The sequence below is a fragment of the Mixophyes fleayi genome, chromosome 9 (genome assembly GCF_038048845.1).
Source record: "Mixophyes fleayi isolate aMixFle1 chromosome 9, aMixFle1.hap1, whole genome shotgun sequence".
NCBI classification, from domain to species: domain Eukaryota; kingdom Metazoa; phylum Chordata; class Amphibia; order Anura; family Limnodynastidae; genus Mixophyes; species Mixophyes fleayi.
The window spans coordinates 102,561,592-102,581,030 of record NC_134410.1 but is presented as its reverse complement, the minus strand read 5'-3'; positions in this window follow the sequence as shown (position 1 = coordinate 102,581,030).

Here is a 19,439-nt window from a genome sequence, read left to right as displayed (position 1 = left end):
ATTGAGAGAAATGGATGTATTTATACAATGAAAAATATTTAGACATGATGCAGGTGTTTAAGTGAAAACCAAAGAACACATTGGGCCTTATTTGTCAAGAAAAATAAAGCAAAAAAAATTAGTAACTTTGCACCTTGGCAAAACCATGTTGGATTGAAGGGGAGATAAATTTAAAATGTGGGGACAGATTTATAGTTGGGGTAGGGCATGTCCTAGATTAACTTTAAATTTCAGTGTAAAAATAAAGCTATAAAGTATTTGTGTGGTACCTGAAAAAACAGCCAGTATTTAACTTATGTGCAAAATAATAAACTAATGCCTGCTTTGCATTGTAACATGCAATGTTCATATTTTTGCTTTACTTTCCTTAATGAATCAGGCCCATTATATTAAAAAATATTAAATTTGCGAATTCAGATTATTTATTTATAATTCTAAGAAAGCTGGGGAAAATGCAGAAATGCAGCACAAAATGCAATAAGAGGCTATATATTTCAATCCTGTATTTTAAAAAATATATATAATATAACAATATGAATAGTAATATAATTATGTTTAAAAAGATAACTCCATGGAAATCTGAAAATTCCAAATAAACGTTTAAGAAAAGACTAAACTGGCAAGGGCGAAAATAGCCCAGTGTGTTTGCTGCACTCTCCTTGCTTCTGACCACCTGGTCTTTTGACAGACAGTGCTTGTAGGAGCACGCAAGTGTGAAGGTCTACAGCACACAGGACATTGGGGGACCCGCTGCAGAGCCAGAACCCTGGACACCAGATAAGTGACCTTGGGGCACCAGGTTTCAGTAATCTAACCAAAACTGAATTTTCAGTTTTGTGTGGAACTATCCTTTAACAAAAGAACATTTAACTATAAACATGAATGTTATTTTGAATGCATATTATTTGTTTTACAATTTTAAGGATCAATGTTAAAATTTTTAAGAAGTTACTATTTTAACCATTCCTAGTCATGAAATCAATGCATTCCTCCTCCACCTCCTCGGCATGTCAGCTGTCCATAAAATTATCTTCACAATGGCATGTTGTCAGCGAATGACTTAACGAGTGACAAAAAGCTGGCTCAGAGTCAGCTGTCTTAGGACGGAAGGAAAGAGATACCTTAATAGATGTGGACAATATGCAAATCCACATTAGCTTTGCCAACCATAAATTTCCTACATTTTATTTTATCCAAAAGCATTTCTATGCTTTTGCAATGTTAAAGTAAATGGTGATAATTATCATAAAACTTCATTGAAAGGTTTGCTATTATTTGTCACATACTGTAAAATGTTAACATAGCAGTTTTAAGATTTTAGCTTCCTATCTATGCAGTAAGGCAAGCATGTAAAAACCTTTCCAGGAGGTCAGAGCCAGATAATTTGCAATCCACATAACATTTTTAGGTGCGGAACTATGTGATGGGTGTTGCTATGTAAAATTATTCTAAGAAGGTGTTACATTTTTCCGTTAGAGAGTACTGTGAAAAATCTTCTTCAATATGTGATTGATCTTCAGGTGAACGCCAATGAAAGATAACATCAGGTGAAGATTTAGAATAAAGTAAAATTATACTTCTCCAAACAATTCTGTATTTCCATTTCCAATAGTACGTCAGAGAGACACCAGTGTGCCTTGTTTTGCAGAGCATTGCAGAAATAAAATTTCATTTTGCGGAGCAAGCTTATTATAATAAGATAAAGGAAAGAGGGTGGATTTATGGAGGAGTTCCTTGTTTTGAGTGGCCATTCCCCCTAAACATAAGGGGCTTGATTCTTTAAAGCACGCATACTGAGTGCAATGTGTGTTTATATTAAAACGCACGTAAATATGATATATGTACGTCTGAACTGAACAAGGAGCAGATCTGAAGAAACGTGTAGTGTTGAATACTGGTGAAGATCTTATAAATGTATGGCCCACCAGAGCCTGGCAAGAAGTGAGGTTGTGGGCTATACATGCAGGGAAGTCCCTGTTCTTTGTTCTGCATTATAGTTATGTATGTTTTGCTGAGTAAACACATTATGTTTCCCTCCTGAGAGTTGTCACTCCAGTCTTTCTACACCCACATCCAGGGCCGCCGAGAGGGGGAGGGCGGGAACTAATTACCCGGGCATGTCAGGCCCGGGCCTTCCCGCCAACATTTTTTTTTTTTTGTTTCAAAATTATTATTTTTATTTTTATTTATTTTTTGGCTTGGTCGTTGGTGGGGGGAGCAGTGTAGTAAAAAAAAAGAAAAAAATATTCATACTTACGTGATCGCGGCGCCGGCGTCCCTCCTCTCTGCTGTTCTGTGCTCCATTCAGACTGTCTGAATGCCGGGTGTGACGTCATCATGTCACGCCCAGCATTCAGTCAGTCTGGCGCAATGGAGTCAGAGCAGCAGAGAAGACCAAGAGAAGAAAAGGTAAGCAAAGGGAGGAAAACGGGGGGCTGTCATGGAGGGGTTAAAAAATGAGGGGGGGCCTATCATAGAGGGGTTAAAAAATGAGGGGGGGGGCTGTCATAAAGGGGTTAAAAAAACGAGGGGGGGTGACCTGTCATAGGGGGGTTAAAAAAATGAGGGGGGGGTGTGTCATAAAGGGGTTAACAAAGAGCCTATTGATTTTGATGTGTTAGCCACGCCCCCAATGGCGCATTTTCCACGCCCCCAAATGCATGACCACACATCCGGAAAAAAAAAAATCACAATTTTTTTTTTTACCATACTCGACCATTAATTTGTTGTACCGGGGCCCTGAATTCCTCTTGGCAGACCTGCCCACATCTATATGGTGTCAGAAGTTGGCAGTGAGAAATTAGAATATAGAAGTCATCTAATAATGTGTATTGTGCCTTTTTAGGATTGCTTCAAATAAAATGTATTAAGTCTTAAGAAAAATAATGAGTATGAGGCAATAATCCAGGAGATGTGTGGAACATGTTTAAATAGTAGAACTCCCATCTCCTAATCTCAGTCCTGAAGTCTTCCAAAAGCCACGGCTGCCGACTGCTGTGCCTACAGTTTAGCTGTATCCTTATCCTGCGACGAACAGTATGATAAGCACGAAGCTTATCTTTCTTAGTAATGTACCTGCCCCATGGCTGGTAGAAATCATCCAGGGTGGCCATGAATTTCCACAGCTCCGGGCGTGCAAATGTCACAGCCCTCATGTTTGCAAGTGAATGACTTTCCATTTGGGGCTGTGATTGGCTGTCAGTGCACATATGGGCGAACATACGTCACTTGCGGATCCCTTCAGTACCGTATGTTCCTGGGTATGAAACAACTGTATTAATGGCAGCTGGAAATGTCTTTACCCAGTTATAGAATACATAGCACACACCAATGCATACTTGAGATTCCTGCAAGGTGGCAATTGGATGAAGCTGATTTGTTGTACCTGGAAAAAGTCGATCTGCTGGAGGGGTATGAATGGCTCTATTGGCATTGTCTTTCCAAAATTTTTCCTTAATCAAGTAATACAGGACATTTCTTCCCAAGCTAGTGGGAAGGCAAAGTCTGGTGCACACCAGTATGCTCTTACCAATGTGCACATACATTTCTCACCCAGGTGAGTCAGACCATGTACTGCCTCTGCTAAGCTTGGAAGATATGCCTTTGGAAAGATGGACAAGGTAGACCTGTAATTCCTGAGTCCAGAGGACTCTTGACCACATCCCTTCAGCTTCCAGAAAGCCTTCTCCTGTAGGGGACACAAATCTTGCATTTCTATTAATTTCTGTACACTGAGAGCTTAAACAAAAATAGGTTGGTCACATTTGTTTTTACGAGTGAGCCTGCTGCTCTCTTAGCAGCCTCATTCGCTCTGTCATTACCAATTAATTGTCATATCTGTGCTTTGTACTTGATAATGGCTGCTTTCTTGGGTAATTGTATCACTGTCAGAAGTCTTTTTATGTGATGTGTGTGCGCTACTTGTGTTCTGCTACTGTCATAAAGTTCCTAAGTCATCATAGAGCCCCAAAGTCACGCACTATTCTAAAAACATAGCTAAAGTCAATTTATATATTAACTGATTTACCCTCTGCCACATGCCCTTCTCAATCTCACGAGTTCAGCTACTTGGATAAGTGAGGAGGGCTAAGAGGTTCAGCTTTTATTTTTAGCTTTTTCATCATCTACAACAGCATAACCAGCACATACCTCTTCTGTGTCCTTCTGTACAATCTACCAAATTCACCTTCAGTCTCCTCTCCTTCCATCCTTTTTGCATCTCGAGGCACATTTCGCAAATTTTGCTGAGAAAATATGCCTAGTTTGGGCAGAATTTAGGAGGGCAGATAACACATGTGGTATATAAACAGTTGAATCATGTCCCAGTACTATGCCATCATTTTCATTTGCAAGAAGAACAGTTGCTGCTACACTTCTTAAACACGTAGAGAGAGATCTCACCACAGTGCCGAATCGTGTACTGTAGTATGATACCGGTCTGCTACAGTCCTCATTTTTCTGTGTCCGTGTCATGTAGTGTATAATCTTAATCCTGTACGTTATCAAATGTCATAGCCCCTGTGTGAGTCAGTATCTAAAGTATTTGACCTTAAACTGGCATGGCTGAAAATCATCTTTCACAACCTTTGTCCTGCTTGTGAGAAATAAGGAAACAAATGTTTAGTATCAGACACTGATGACATAAACGTTTAAGGACAAAGCAGTATTGCATACTAAATTAAAAAAAAAAACATTTCTCGATTGAAAATATTGCAAACAGTCATGCAAGGCCTGTGCCAAAATACTGAGGCTGTCTATAAACCCTTGGGACAGTGTCTATGTATTTTGTACCTCTTTATAGGAGACAGAAAAGAGGTACTGACAATCAGAAAGGAAAAGAAAAACAGCAAGGAATAGAGAAATGATTTGCAGAAAAGAGATTTGCAGCAAGATGACACCTGGATTGGGTACTACGGTGAATTGGCTCTCAACTATTACATTAATTCCCCTTAAATCTTAAACTAATCTATACCATCCCCCATTCATTTTAATCCTAATGGGGAATTACTAGAGATGTTCACTAAGCCCTGTGTTTTGTTTTGGTTTTAGATCTGGACTAAGTTCGTGTTTTGGCAAAACCGCCCTCACGTGTTTTGGTTTCGGTTCTGTATTTTTAGAAAAAAATATGCTAAAATCACATAAGTTTGCTCTTTTTTTCTTCCTACATTATTATTAACCTCAATAACACTAATCTCCACTAATTTCCAGTCAGTTTTGACCTCACAGGTCACAATATTATTTTCATCCACTTTTGGCCAAAGACTGCAGCGAGCTGGCTGGATGCTAGCGACAGAGCAATGACTCAAACACACGGCAGTTCATAGCACATCTAGGAAACATTGCCACACAGCAGTGCCAGAAAAGAAAAGTAGTGCAAGATGGAATTGTCCTTGGGACTTTCCACCCACAGGTTAAAAAGCTTTAACAAACTCACACAGAAACAGGAGTGGTAGCAGGTACAGTTTAACAAACCAAGCACTTTAGCGACAGGGAGTGCCACTTTTACAATATCTTTATCGGACATCAATTATGATTACAGTTCAACACATTCTGGCAATTATTTGGACTTAATCCTGAAAGCATATGGAGGGTTCACTTTATTAAGTATTGTTGGACACCTGGTTTAATTTGCACTTATTATATATGGTTTGATTTCTGAATTTCAATCAAAATCAATCCACAGTTTTCACATGTTTAATGTTTTTAATTTACTGTTTTAATCTATGTGCTTTATTTGTTATAATTGTCATATTAAATAGATTTTGTTGTTTATGTAGTTCGAATTCATTATATTATTTATTACATTTGGAAGTCAATGAGCGCCGGACTATTTATTGATCACTGTCTCTTGTTGTCTGCACGTAAATGGAAAGACTTCTTATCCTGTCTGCAATTTCTAAAAAAATGTCCTCCTTTCCCACAGTTATAACATTTTATGGCGTTCATCTGTACTTGCTTTGATGAACACTGTTTCTGCAGAGCAAGTATACTTCTCACTTTTTCTTTTTTTCTAATAATATTTTAATCATGGCTAATATCAGACACCCAAAGGGCGCCCACTCTTATACCTCTCCAATTTGGAATGGCTGCCTGCACTCTAGTTTTCATGTTTGCTTTAAGACCGTCCATCAAAACTGACACGGCTACTGTGGTGAACATTGTCTTTGATGTCCTGAATTCCAGCATATTTAGCCATGTCTGACATTGCCCGTGCAAAGTAATCTGCAGCACTGTCACTTTCCTTTTGTTTGGTAAATATTTTATGACTGTTAATTACCACTGAAAAATATACACTAAGTTGGACATTTAAATTCTTTATATTTGACTGATTGACTTCATCAGTCAAAGTTTTGTCCTCCTCAAGATACTGGGAATATCAATATTAGCAGGGAGACACATCCTCAAAACTATCTGCCAATCTTTATTTGTTGGTTCATGTGCATTCCCCACACATCCTTTATATATTTTTGGCATTTAGCTAAATCTTTCCTAGGATCAGGGAAATCTGTGATAATAGAATGCAGTTCAGCTCTGCTCCAGGCAGGGGCGGGCTGGGCAGGGGGGCATCGCCCCCCCCCCCCCCCCTGGGCCGCTCAGATTTTGCGCTTTTAGGGCCGGGGGGGTAGGCCGCCCCCGATGCAATTTCTTCTGATTTTTTTCTGCGGCCGCATCTGATGTCATCAGATGCGGCCGCGTCAGCGCACAGGCGGCCGCATCACATGACAGGGGATGCGGCCGCGTAATCATTGACGTTGCCGCAAGCCCCTGTAATGAGATGCGGCCGCCTGTGTGCCCCCCTGCCTGCAGCATCCCAGCCCGCGTGTCACGGGCACTAGGAGTCTTTACCCAGGGATCACCAGGTGATAAGCTTACCAGAGCAGTATAGATGGTAATATGGTACTCTGGTAGCGGGGTGATCACGGAACAGGAGACAGCAGATGATAGAGATGCTCGGGAGAGTCTATGACTAGCAGCACTGGTAATATATATGTAGTAATACACGAGGAACTGAATGGACAAAGGACACGTGGGGGTAGTCAGTGGTCTGCGGTAGCAAGTTGTACCACTGCTATAGTGGGGAGGAATGTCCAACAGAAACGAGGAGGTGATGAGAGTCAGCGGTCTGCGTTTAGCAAGTTGTACCGCTGTCTGGGTGAAGGAATGGAATCCAGGTGAAGGTATCCGGGGAGTCAGTGGTCTGCGTTAGCAAGTTGTACCACTGCTATGTGAGATGACACTGGAACAGGTGACACAGGAAACAGGAATCAGTGGTCTGCCATTAGCAAGTTGTACCACTGAATATATATGTGAGGAGGAGCACGGGGAGAGACTGCAATACAGAGGATACACGGGCACCTTGAACTTGATCCACAATGACATGCACAATATAGTAATGACGAGCAGCACTGCAATAATACAAAGTCACAGAAACTATCCGGGCAAAAGCTAACACAGTCAATGATGGCAATAGTCTCAGCGGATAGTAAGCTCCAGAGGAGAACAACTCAGTCCAGCAAGATATGCAATACACCAGCACAGTCAATGAGAAGTATGCATACCGTGGTTCAGGAGCAGGCTGTCAGACAGGAGTGCAGAGATACCTGAACAGCTGGAGGCCGGCAGGATGCGAAGTCCCGGGAGGATGAAGCGGTAATCAAGTAGGTGCAGCGCACAGGTAGGTAGACCAGCAGGGAAACAAATACTCAGGAAGCAGTAGTATGTAGAACTGGACTCCTGGAGGACCTTGAAGAGTAGCGATGGTCTAGACGAGATGAAAGCAGTGAGGCGCAGATCCGATGCAGACTGGCGAGCAGACACGAGCAGAACCGAGGAGTAGCAGCCAGCAGGACTCTGTAGGCACACGGAGGCAGCGGATAGAAACCAGCTGGTGCAGTCTCAAGGAAAGACAGGAGGGTTGAGGAGGTCTGAAGACTGTAGTGCACGGAGGCAGTGGATAGGAATCAGCTAAACAGTCACGAAGAAACACAGGAGGGTTGAAGTGGTCTGAAGACTGTAGTGCACGGAGGCAGCGGATAGGAATCAGCTAAACAGTCACGATGAAACACAGGAGGGTTGAAGTGGTCTGGAAACCACAGGAATCAGCAGCGCTGAATACACGAGGAAACACAGGAACACCTTCAGAGGCTCATGGGGAATGAGACTCCAAGATCAGGCAACGAGGTATGGAACTCAGGTGCTATAAATAGGGAGTGTTGCCTGATCAGCCAATTAACTAAAAGAAACATGAACTGAAGGTTTGAAAGGGCTGCACATGCGCAGACCCTCAGGATGGTGGACGGCCACGGTTCCTAAACACACGGGAAGAAGCACTCACAGTCTGGTGAGTGACACCGCGCCTGACTCCAGGGACAATGCATGGCTACATTCCTGACTGGGACCTCCCAATCCTTATCTGCTTTCCCATAAGGAACAACTATTGTTCTAACTGGGTGTAATTCAACAATTTCAGTACCCCCTTGATTAATAGCTGGAACTATTTTCTCTGCACAATGAATACTTTTATGCTTACTGGTATGTGAAAGGGTCTTACTAGGGTCTATAGCAACTAATTTTGAAGTATGAGCCACTGCAGAAATTAAAGTAGGCTCATCTTCATCCCCTTCAATAGCACATTTGTTTTTTTTCTAAAACAGGGTACAGTTGGTGAGTTCCTCTGGTCATTGTTCTTCAAACTGCCAACTGTCCTTTCCTCAGGCTCCCGCCCCTAGACTTGTATCAACTGTTTTTTATGACCCCTGTGTACTGGTTATTTGGTGTATGAAATAGTGATATCATTTATAACTAGCGTTCGCAAGGTGCGAACTCTACATAAATAACACCAGAAAGTTTCTCATGAAATTGCAAGCATAATTTGCATTATTTAGCTTTTACCCCACATTATATTTTATATGAAAATGGTTGCAAAATATATTAAACAAACTTAAATGTTATGATAATCATTATGTTGCGTACGAGATTTGCACCATAACTGATTGTAGTGTACAGGAATTATTAATTTAACTCATTCATCCAATTATTCAAGTTCCACAGGGTTCAAAGGAAACAGTGATGATGTCACAATGTACACTAAATGCTAAGGGCTGACACCACACCACTGCACCACCTTACCCTTTTACCTTAAAGCTGATAAAGCTTAAATCATGACCTGAAATAATAACACAGACACATGTTTAAATTTTTGCCGCCCTAAGGTCAGTTTTAATTGTTATAAAAAATGGTGTCAACGAAACCAGATGCAGTAACAGCTACCAGTCAATACCAAATGAAACTCGGGGTGGCCAGCCGGCCCAGAAACCTGGCGCTACCTTAATGGCAGCGGAAAGACTCCACAACTTCTTACGTCAAATTGGCGCGCTTACACAAACTATACCCTGGGCACCTACACAAGTGACCTTGAAGAGATAAGAGTGAAGGGGGAAGAATACTTCGGCCCAACACAACATTTGCGCAATGCATTAAATTGCTGGCTGCACTGCTTTCCCACCGACTGTGCCTCGCCTGAATTAAGAGGGGAAACAAGGTTAATAACAATACACAAATGACAGTGCCAAACAAATACATCAAAAGGGAAGGGCGGGCAGGCAATCTTGAAGAAAGAGAGGAAAAATTCCTGTTTCTATTGCTTGTGAAGGCTTCCTAACCTCACCCCGTGAAATATTATTGGTTACCTCCATATCCTGATGGAAGATGAACCTTTCAAGGTAAGTGTAGTGGTAAGATTGCAAGCCCAGCGTTTAAATGCATTCCTCCCCATTCAGGTCCTCATTTCTCCAAAGATAACACTAGGATCATTCTTAATTGTTTCAGGATTCAGGATAGCCCAGTACAATGCAGGTCATAGGTCAGTTCAAACGATGCTTCTCAAAAGGTGGGGGCTGTGTACGTGTCTTGCCTCAGGGAACCACCAAAATTCCAGTTTAAAGTAACCTATTAATATATTTAGTACAGAGCATATTGAGTATTAATCACAACTAGCAATCGCAATGTACGATCACTAAGCCAAACATAGCAGATTCCTGCTAATCTAATAGGAATGATGTATAAAGAATCCTTATACACAATCCGATTGTGTATAAGGAATCTAGTAGTGGTGATATATATATCCGGACTTGTGGCTTAAGGAACAGATTCAGAGAGGAACCTTTCAACTACTACTATTTATCTGTCCAGACAGTGACTCTGGTGAGCATCACAAAGAGAGTTCAGTTTCTCTTATGTTAGAAAGCTGGTACCATGCTGAAGGGGCATGTGAGTGGAAGAGATCTATCCAGCTTCTGGTATCGGGTGAGTGTTTGCCAACAGTCTAATATCAATCCATTATTGCTTTTGTGGTGGAGTTTCTTGGGGTGTGTGGATATTACACTTCATCCACGCTCGATTCTCCCGCTGATGCTAGGATAAAAAGTCCATATTACTGTCATATATACACTTACACCCGTTAAGGATTCTTACAGTGAATGGAAAGAGATGTTATTTTAATTAGAGATGGGCGAGCTCGGTTTTCTTGAAACCAAACCCACCCGAACTTTGGGGATCCGAGTACCGAGCCGAGTCGGCTTGGTACTCTCACGCCTATCTGGTTTCCAAACCGAGGCAAAACGTCATTGTGACGTCGTCGGATCTCAGCTCTCGTGAGATTTAGAATCAATAAATACCCGCCTCCACGGCGATCTAGCACCATTTAAGAGAGGGGCAGAGAAGGGGTTAGGTCACAGAATAGAGCAGGAATAGAGCAGGCATTTTTCTGAATTTGCACTACAAAGTGTTTGGGGTCTCATATCCCCTTCTAAAAAAGGTGCATTTGCTGAGTGCTGAAATTGTAATATAGCAGCACTGTATATTTCTGAATTTTCACTAAAAAGTGTTTGGGGTGTCTTATACCCCATTATAAAAAAGCTGTATTTTCTAAGTGCTGAAATCCTAATATAGCACTGTATTGCTTAGGGAGGGCCTGAAATCCTAATATAGCACTGTATTGTTTAGGGAGGGCCTAGCAGGGATTAAACTGTATTTTTCTGAATTTGCACTGATAAGTGTAGGGTCTAATACAGTGTTGGCTAACCTGTGACACTCCAGGTGTTTGTGAAACTACAAGTCCCAGCATGCTTTGCCAATATATAGCAGCTTATTGCTGGAAGGGTATGCTGGGACTTGTAGTTTCACAACACCTGGAGTGTCACAGGTTAGCCAACACTGGTCTAATATACACCCAAAGACAAGTGCTCAATTGCTAAGAGTCAAAAATGAAGAGGAAGACAAGCAGGCTTGTCTGTAGAATTTGCAGGCAAATTCTACTACGTTATATAGGTAACACCCAAAGAGAAGAGCTCCATTTCTCCAATGCTAATTGTAATTGTTGAAATATAAATTATAGGCCTGCCTGGCTTGGGCTAAATCTGCAGTTACATTTTATTGTACCATAGCTCACTCTGAAACAGGAGAGGTGGCAGGGTTCAGTGCTCAAACAGAAATTGTAATAATAGGGCTGTCAGTGTTCTTCAAGTCTCCTTCACATTGTATTGTGCCGTAGCTCATACATAAAACCTATGTTGAAGTGCATAGTGGTTTTAAATCAGGTAAACAAAAATGTAAATGAAAAGCTTGTGCCTTTTTAAATAAAAACAAAAACCTCTCTAAAAAAAGGTGAAAGTTTATTGTAGAAAAACACAAAATTGCCAAGATACCATTCTACCCAAAATATTACCAGGCATACCAGCATCAGGTAGTTCCCTTCTCTTAGCTAGATTTCAGCACCTGCTGCAATCTACACTGTCGTCATATTCACCCTCATCATTGTGTACATCTTCCTCAAACAATAGTAATTCAGCCCCGCTGGAATCCACCATCATAGAAGTCTGTGTACTTTGATGTAATTGCCGTTAATGGCCTTCCTCATGGAATTTGTAGTTAATTTTATGGCAGAGTTGTCACGATTTTTGAGCAATTCTTTTAGAACAGAGCAAATATAAAAATGTTGTGCTGACTCATCTGCATCACCACTGGGTGTCTTGGGAAAGCTAAGTTTTTTCCGACAAGCAGTTGCCAGAGAAACTGAAGGAGTAGACGTCATTACAAGATGTTGATAGCTCTTGGATCCCAGTGAAGTGAATTAAGTACTTAATCTACAATTAATATAAATAAATGGTAACAATAATTCATATAGTTAGCAGATTTACTTTGTCTTATTTTATCCGTAAAATTCCTCTAGCTGCTTCTCAAAAAGTATAATTAAGGCAATCACTTGACTCAAGCTAACCGTGTCTGCACTCTCTTCACAGGTGACTATTTCGCTGGACTAAAGTACATTCCACTCAAATGCTAGTCTTCTTGCAGCTGCTGCATTCTCCTACGTGCTGTTGCAGAATCCCGAAATTGACCCTAAATTTTTCATGACACTACCAGCATCTCCTGCATGTCATTGTCATTTTTTACAAGTTCTGTAACACCAAATTGATTGTGTGAGCAAAACAGGAAATGTGATGGAATCCCCCCCCCCCCTCCCCCCCATGTAATGCTCTAACAATATTGGTGTCAGAAATCACATATCCTCAGGAGAGTCCAAGCAGGATTTGCCATGATGCAATGACATCCCTTAGTTTTTGTAACAGATTGTCAGTTGTATGCCTCTTACTGAAGCCGCTGATACACAGAGTAGCCTACTTCTGAAAAATGTGATGTACTTGGATACATGCTGCTGCTGTTCCTACTGGTGAAGGCTAATCACGAACCCAGTGGGCTGTCACAGTCATATAATTTTTAGTTTGCCCAGTTCCGCTTGTCCCCATATCTGTGGTTAAGTGTACAGTGGGTAGAAATGCATTTTGTAGCCCAATAATTACATTTTTATGAACCTGCTGGTAGAGGTAAGGAATAGCTTTTCTTGTAAAATGGTGTCGTGATGGAATTTGGTAATATTATTATTATTATTAATTTTTATTTATAGGGCGCCACAAAGTATCCGTAGCGCCGTACAAGGACAAACAATGGCACAGTACAAGGTGAAACAGCACAGTACAAGTAACAGTAAGCACTATAACTCTGGGGGCTCAGGCACAGCATGAAAGAGAGGGAGGGGAAAAGTGAGTATAGGCAGGTAACTATGGCCCAAGAGGGTGGGCACGGATGACAGGTTGAGAGTCACTAAGGGGAGCGGAGAGAAGCGAGAGGAGACAGAGGGCAGAGGGACTGAGAGGAGGTGAGCTGAGTAGCTGGAGAGCGCAGTTAAAAGTGATGGAAACAGAAGGTAGGAGAGCCCTGCTCAAAGGAGCGAACAATCTAAAGGGAGGGGAAGACAGACAGACACATGGATGAGACGGAGAGACGGGAGGAAGGGGGAGAAGGGATGAGAAAGAGAGGTAGCCGACCGGTGGGAGTTTAGGCATGAGACTGGAAGGCTTTAAGGAAAAGGTGGCTTTTTAATGTTCGTTTGAAAGAGGACAGATTAGGGGAAGTTCTGATGGAGCGGGGGAGCTTGTTCCAATGGAGGGGAGCGGCGCGTGAGAAGTCTTGGATACGTGCGTGAGAGGAGGTAATCAGAGGGGAAGAGAGGCGACGATCATTGAATGATCGCAGTGAGCTGGAGGGGGTGTGAATAGAGATAAGGTTAGAGATGTAGGGAGCAGTGGAGTTGGCGAGGGCCTTGTAAGTCAGAGTGAGGAGCTTGAAAAGGATTCTGTAGGGGAAGGGGAGCCAGTGAAGGGCTTGGTAGAGTGGGGATACAGAGGTGGAACGGCGAGAGAGGAAAATAAGCCTAGCAGCGGCGTTAAGTACAGATCTAAGGGGAGCGAGATGAGAGAGGGGGAGGCCGATAAGGAGAAGGTTGCAGTAGTCCAAGCGGGAGATAATCAGAGAGTGGACGAGAGATTTGGTGGCATCCTGGGAGAGGAAGGGCCGAATGCGGGCAATGTTGCGAAGCTGGAAACGGCAGGATTTGGCGAGAGAGTGAATGTGAGGGGCAAAGGAGAGAGAGGAGTTGAGGATGACACCTAGGCAGCAGAGTTGGGGAACAGGGGAGATAGATGAGTTGTCAACAGTGATGGAGAGGTCAGAGGGGAAGGAGGTACGAGAGGGAGGAAAGACAATGAGTTCAGTTTTAGCAAGATTGAGTTTAAGAAATCTAGAGGACATCCAGGAGGAGATGGCAGAGAGGCATGCGGATACCCTGGAAAGAAGGGAGGGAGAGAGATCAGGAGAGGAAAGGTAGAGTTGAGTGTCATCAGCATAAAGGTGGTACTTGAGGCCAAAGGAGCTGATGAGTGCACCCAGAGAAGAGTTGTATAGTGAGAATAGTAAGGGTCCAAGGACAGAGCCCTGAGGGACCCCGACTGGAAGAGAGGAAGAAGGGGAGAGAGAATCAGAGGTGGAAACAGAGAAGGAACGGTCGGCAAGGTAAGAGGTGAACCAGGAGAGGACGGTACCGGAGAGGCCAATGGACTGAAGGGTGTGAAGCAGGAGGGGGTGGTCAACGGTGTCAAAGGCCGCTGAGAGGTCGAGGAGAATCAGGAGGGAGTAGTGGCCCATGGCTTTAGCCGAGAGGAGATCGTTCGTAACTTGAGCCAGGGCAGTTTCAGTGGAATGGAGGGGGCGGAAGCCTGATTGGAGAGGGTCAAGGAGGGAGTGTTCAGAGAGGTAGGTGGAGAGACGGTTGCAGACAAGTCTCTCGAGTATTTTGGAGGCAAATGGGAGAAGGGAAATGGGGCGGTAATTAGAGAGTGAGGTGGGGTCAAGATTGGGTTTCTTGAGAATGGGTGAGACGAGAGCATGTTTAAAGGCGGAGGGGAAGATGCCGGTGGAGAGGGACAGATTAAAGAGGTGAGCGAGGTGGGAGCAGGTGGAGGTGGAAAGGGAGCGAAGAAGGTGAGAAGGGATGGGGTCCTGGTGGCAGGTAGAAGGGGGGGGGGAGAAGAAATTAGAGAGTGGACTTCCTCACCTGAGGTGGGGCGGAAGGAGAGAAGGGGTTGGGGGGAGAGGGGGGGAGAGTGGAGGGGGGAAGAAGGGCGAGAGGGGGGGTGGCGGAAGAGTGGGTGGAGGAGGAGATTTCAAGTCTGATGGCCGCAATTTTAGAGGAGAAAAAGGAGGTGAAGTCAGTGGCAGATAAAGAGGAAGGGAAGGGGGGAGGTGGGGGAGACAGGAGAGTGTTAAAGGTAGCGAAGAGGCGGCGGGGGTTGGAGGACTGGGAGGAGATGAGGTATTTAAAGAAGGATTGCTTAGCGAGCGAGAGGGCAGAGCTGTAGGAGGAGAGGATAAACTTGAAGTGGAGGAAATCAGCCAGGGAGCGAGATTTTCTCCAGTGGCGTTCGGCAGTACGAGAGCATTTTTGGAGGAAACGGGTAAGTTTGGAGTGCCAGGGTTGGGGATTGGAGCAGCGAAGGTGGATGGGCTGGTCAGGGGCAACCGCATCAATGGCGGAGGAGAGGGTTTGGTTATAGAGGGAGGCCGCCTGATTAGGGCAGGACAGGGTGGAAAGGGGAGAGAGGAGAGTTTCGAGAGAAGAGGATAGAATAGCAGGATCAAGGGTGTCGAGATCGCGCCTGGACTGGGTAGATTTGGGTGGGGGGAGGGGTGCAGGAGTAGAGGAGAGAGAGAATGAGAGGAGATGGTGGTCAGTGACAGAAGACCTCAAGTAACTGTCTAAAACCAACTGCATTAATAGTGGACATTGGACGCAGATCTAATACTAGCATAGTCCCCATGGCGTCTGTGATCCGCTTTGCGACTGGGTGACAGCTTTCTTACTTTCTTCCTCTAGCAAAGGATTGTTTAACAATCAATTGTTGTAAACTACTAGTAGTCTTAATCTGGGTTGAAGATCCAACCCAGTAGCAGCGGGACTAATGCTCAATAATTCTTCAGAGGAATCATGGTTAGTGGAGGAGTCATCTAGAATTAGGAACTTGGATGCAGGACTAACTCCCATCACTTCTGGGGATATTGATGATGAATGTGTTGGGGGTGTAGATTGCAGGTGCTGGGATCTAGATGAGAGAAGGGAGGTAGATGATGCTGGACTGCTTGTTGTTATTTTTTCAACATAAGTTTCTGATTTTCCCAACAGCTTTCCATGAACTCGCTTCAAATGCCGCAACATGGATGAGGATCCTAGATGTTTAAGGTCCCTACCTCTAATGAGTTTGGCTTTAAAAATGCTACAAATGACTAGACAACTGTGTCAGGATTTGTGTTCAAATAATTCCACACTTAAGAGGTGGATTTTTAGTCTTATGCCCAGGCATGACAATGGCCTTTCTCTTATCACAGGCAAGAACTGCTGCAATCTTTGTTTGAAAGTGTATGAAAATAATATTGTGACCTGTGAGGTGGTCAAAATTGAATGAAAATGAATGCAAATTAGTGTTAGTGAAGTTAATAATAATGCAGGTACAAAATAATACCTAAATTATGTGATTTTTAGCCCAAAAAATGTAATTTTGAAAAAAAGAGCAAAATAAAACCAAAACCAAAACACGCAAAGGCGGTTTTGGCAAAACCAAAACCCAAAGGTAATCCAGATCCAAAACCAAAACATGGGGTTCAGTGAGCATCTCTAATTCTAATGAACTAATCGTTCCCTTTTTTTTTTGGAAACCATTAGAACTATCCGGAATATTATGGTTGGTATTATATTTCTCTCTATGTTTTCTGTATTTAATATATTGTTGATATATTAGGTAATATTTGTTTTAAGCTTATTTAAATATGTTTAACTTTATGTTTTAATGAATTTATTATGATATAGGCATCACTTGCGCAGTTCAAATTTGTTTTTTAATCTGTTCTAATTAAAGGCAAAATATATACAATCTAACATGGTTCAGAAAGTATACCTGAGAGATTAGTCCGGCGGTTCCCAAACTGTGCGCCGCGGCTCCCAGGGGTGCCGCGGCGCTGTCTCATGGGTGCCGCGGGCCAGCCATAAAAAAATCAAACAGAAACACTTACCAATCCGCGCGGCGCCGGGACCCAGCATCCTCCTCTCTCACACAGCTGTCATATCAGTGACAGCTGCTGCGTGAGAGAGGAGGATGCTGGGTCCCGGCGCCGCGCGGATTGGTAAGTGTTTCTGTTTGGTTTTTTTTTATAGCTGGCGCACGGCAGAGGGGTCAAAGTGAGAGAGTGCAGAGGAGTGACAGGAGGGGGCAGAGCAGTGTGACAGGAGGGGACAGAGGAGAGTGACAGCGTGACAGGAGGGGACAGAGGAGAGTGACAGCGTGACAGGAGGGGACAGAGGAGAGTGACAGCGTGACAGGAGGGGACAGAGGAGAGTGACAGCGTGACAGGAGGGGACAGAGGAGAGTGACAGCGTGACAGGAGGGGACAGAGGAGAGTGACAGCGTGACAGGAGGGGACAGAGGAGAGTGACAGCGTGACAGGAGGGGACAGAGGAGAGTGACAGGAGGGGACAGAGGAGAGTGACAGCGGGAGAGGAGGGGACAGAGGAGAGTGACAGCGTGACAGGAGGGGACAGAGGAGAGTGACAGGAGGGGACAGAGCAGAGTGACAGGAGGGAACAGAGCAGAGTGACAGTGTGACAGGAGGGAACAGAGCAGAGTGACAGCGTGACAGGAGGGGACAGAGGAGAGTGACAGGAGGGGACAGAGCAGAGTGACAGCGTGACAGGAGGGGACAGAGGAGAGTGACAGGAGGGGACAGAGGAGAGTGACAGCGTGACAGGAGGGGACAGAGGAGAGTGACAGCGTGACAGGAGGGGACAGAGGAGAGTGACAGCGTGACAGGAGGGGACAGAGCAGAGTGACAGGAGGGGACAGAGCAGAGTGACAGGAGGGAACAGAGCAGAGTGACAGCGTGACAGGAGTGGACAGAGCAGAGTGACAGCATGACAGGAGGGGACAGGAGAGTGACAGCGTGACAGGAGGGGGACAGAGGAGAGGGACAGCGTGACAGGAGGGGGACAGAGGAGAGGGACAGGAGGGGACAGAGCAGAGTGACAGGAGGGAACAGAGCAGAGTGACAGCGTGACAGGAGTGGACAGAGCAGAGTGACAGCATGACAGGAGGGGACAGGAGAGTGACAGCGTGACAGGAGGGGGACAGAGGAGAGGGACAGCGTGACAGGAGGGGGACAGAGGAGAGGGACAGGAGGGGACAGAGGAGAGTGACAGGAGGGGGACCGAGGAGAGGGACAGCGTGACAGGAGGGGGACAGCGTGGCAGAGGAGCTGTGACAGAGGGCAGAGGAGCTGGGACAGAGGGCAGAGGAGCTGGGAGGGGCAGTGGAGGGGGACAGCGTGACAGGAGGGGGGCAGAGGAGGGGGACAGTGGGCAGAGGAGGAGGACAGCGTGAGAGGGGCAGTGGAGGGGGACATCGTGACAGGAGGGAGACAGCGTGACAGAGGGCAGAGGAGGGGGGACAGAGGGCAGAGGAGGGGGGACAGCGTGACAGAGGGCAGAGGAGGGGGGACAGCGTGACAGAGGGCAGAGGGGGCAGCGTGAGAGAGGGCAGAGTGTCTGGATGCAGAGGGGGCATTTTTGCATACAACTAAATAAGCATTTCTATCCTGACCTAAATACTTATTACAATTTTTTGACCCAACTACTTTTAAAACAGGACTGCTCGGTAATTATTTTGGAGGGGTGCCGTAAAAAATTATGGAGACTCTAAGGGTGCCGCAAACTGCAAAAGTTTGGGAACCACTGGATTAGTCGATAGTCACCAGTACAAACTCAAAAGCGGAGTCAGTGACGCTAAAGTTTCTGCTCTGTCCCCCAGTCAAAATTACATTAATGCATGGCATATGGCCTGGGTCACTGGCATCCTGATGAAATAAAAAAACTGGTGAGCAAAACAGGACTTCAGATTTAGCTATACTATTGTGCAATACACTTATGAAAGTGCTGCATTAAAGAAAAGCTATAAAGATGCCGCTACTCCAAGCAAGTCAGAGCAAACCAAATCATCATTGGAGATGACCCGTTGTGTTGTGTGCGGGCCAGTGATAACAGAAATCCCTGCAGGAAAAATGAGCCTTGTATGACTTTCATAGATGACCACTCCAGATATACAATATCTAATAAATCACAAAGTGAGACAATAGAAAAACTCAGAAGTAACTTACAAAATATCTGATTCACAATGGAAAACCATCTATGGTTCCGCCGTGCACCTACATTTTCATAGAGTTAGATGGTCTGTGTATGAGAAGGGCCGGCTGTTTGCATAGGCAGAGGGGAGGAATAAGCCTCAAGTAGTGAAGTAGATACATCATTGTGCTTATTTTTTTATGTAACATAGTAGAAATAAGATTTTCTTCTGCAAATCAAGATCATCGAAATGTGATAAAAGGAGGCAGAAGGCAATTTTGATAGGCTATCCCTACAGTGGAATCAGTCATTTCCATTTTGCAAAAGGAGCTGAACTCTGCACCAGCTCAGAGCTAATGATCTTTGGGTCTTGTCCTATTCC